This window comes from Nannospalax galili, unplaced genomic scaffold, assembly GCF_000622305.1.
Source record: "Nannospalax galili isolate Female #2095 unplaced genomic scaffold, S.galili_v1.0 scaffold576, whole genome shotgun sequence".
NCBI classification, from domain to species: Eukaryota; Metazoa; Chordata; class Mammalia; order Rodentia; family Spalacidae; genus Nannospalax; species Nannospalax galili.
The window spans coordinates 2,499,749-2,502,359 of NW_008339223.1; positions in this window are offsets into that span (position 1 = coordinate 2,499,749).

The window sequence follows — 2,611 nt, forward strand, 5'->3', positions numbered from 1 at the left end:
ATTAGGACATAACCAAGACCGTTCTCCATCAATTCCTTTTAACTTTTTTCCTTCTAACTTTGACAGGATCTACTGGCTAGTTCTAAAACCTGAAGACCAGTAAAAGCATTTAGAATGCTAAAAAGTAAATAACTGGGCCCAAAATATTAGGAGTAAAATACAACTTCTGAATTACTTCCTAACTTCATAGGAAAAAAAACCAAAAACTCAACAGCACACTATACAGTTTAAGAACTAAAGCCAGACGTAATGGCACATGCCTTTAATCCCAGCACTTAGAAAGCAGAGACATTCGATCTGTGAGATAGAGGCCAACCTGGTCTACACAACCAAGTTCCAGGCCAAATGGGGCTACAGGGAGACCCTGTCTCAAAACAAAAAGAACTGGAGGGAGCACATTTTTTATAATTCAGATGAATTTCATGTAAGATTTTTATAGCTACATCAATACACATTACACAACCTTTGTACAATGTTTCAAGTATTTATTTCAGTATTTGAACCAAGCTGTTACATTGCATTAGGAAAACACCACACAGCACATGTTGGCCCAATGTGACACACCTGGGAAGTACAGCCTCAATTAGGGAATTTCGTCTATAGGATTGACCTGTGAGCATGTTGGTGGGGCATCTTCTTGCTGAGTAATGAGAGGCCCAGCCCACTGTGGGTGGTGCCACCCCTGGGCAGGTGGTCCTGTGTTGTAGAAGAAAGCAAGCTGAGCGTAGGCCAAGGAAGCAAGCTGTAAGCAGGTTCCTCTGTGATCTGTGCTTCTGCTCCTGCCTCCAGTTCCTGCTTAGCTTCCCTCAAAGATAGGGCCAGCTCAGCAGTTAAGAGCACTGACTGCTCTTGCAGAGGATCAGGGTTCGATTCCCAGCGGTTAACAACCATCTGTAGCTCCAGTTCCCGGGGATCTGACACCTTCTTCTGGCCTCCTCAGGCATTGCACGATGCACTTACATGAAGGCAATACAGTCATGCACATATAATAAAATATTTGAAAAAAAAAAAAAAAAAGAGACAAAACAGACAGACCCAGCCTTGGAAATGCACAGTGTAACAAACCCTTTCCTCCCCACATTACTTCTGGTCATAGTGTTTATCACTACAGAGAAACCAGGCTAATCAGCACATAATGTATTGTTAATATGAAAGCGTCCTCTCCAGAACAGGCTGCTAGGGCCTCACTTCCTTCGGAGAAATTAGTTTCCTCAAACTAAAATGGCAAAATTGAAAAGAAGGAACATCCAGCCACAGCTGGTAGGAGCTTCAGAAAGAACATAGCAGACCCTTGCCATTTCAAGATGTAAGTCCTGAAATCTTTGCCCAAATTAAAAAATATTCTTCAGGGTACTGGAGCCATGGCTCAGCGGTTAAGGCACAGGCTGCTCTTGCAGAGGATCTGGGTTTGATTCCCAGCACCCATATGGCAACTAACAACTGTCCATAATTCCAGTTCCAGGGAATCTGAGGTCTTCTTCTGGCCTCCTTGGGCATTACACGACACAGGTACACTTACACACATACAGGCAATACATGCATACACATGAAACTTAAAAATATTTTTTAAAAATAAAAATATTCCTCAATAAGTTTACATAGGTTCCAGGATTTTTTTTTTAAGAATTATATCTTCACCTCATGTCAAGGTTTCTCATAAACATTTCACATGCAAGTTATTGTTTTTACTCATTTCCCCTTATCTAACACGCTTTGAGGGTTATCAAAGTGTCACACACTGGTTGGCTTACACAACAGAGAATGTATTGTCTTAAAGTTCCAGGGAACAGAAATCCAAGATTGGTGTGAACAGAGCTCATTCCTTCTGAGCTGTGGATCTGCTCCAAGCCTTCGTCTTCCAGCACTTTGCTGGCACTCTTTGGTGTTCCTTAACACATACGGGTATCGAGCCAATTTCTGCTTTCATTTTCACATAGTAGTCTCCCCACATCCACAGCCGCAGTTCCTCTTTTTATAAAGTATCTGTCATACTCAACTAGAATCCACCCTAATGACTTCACATTCACTAATTACATCTGCAATAACCCTATTCTGAAATAAAATGACACAAGGCATAGAACTTCAATATATGAATGCAGGGTGGGGGTGGGGAAGACAAGCCCACCTACAGCAGTTTGAAGCACGAATAGTTTGGAGCACGGCTATAGCTCAGTGGTAGAGCACTTATCTATCATGTAGTAAAACCCTAGATTTAATCCCCAGCACTGCAAATTAAAAGTAATAACATCCAACCACTACTATGTTGGGATTAACTACTGAATCTCCAGTGCCTAAAACAACCTTGCACACAGGAGCTCAGCTAAGTATTTTATTGAATGAATGAATGAATGAATGAATGAGTGAACAAATGAGACTACAAATTAGAAAAAAAAAAAGGAAGCCAAGAGGTTGGCTAATTTAAATCATTAGCTAAATAATGCCTTCCTTTATGTAATTAGCAGGAATATTGTGCCCTAGAAAAATTACAAAACACTTTATGCACAAAAAAAAAATCAAAATCAGAAATGTAAAACCCTACAAAAAATAGCTAGTGTGTGTGTGTGCGTGTGTGTGTGTGTGTGTGTGTGTGCGTGTGTGCGTGCGCTTATTT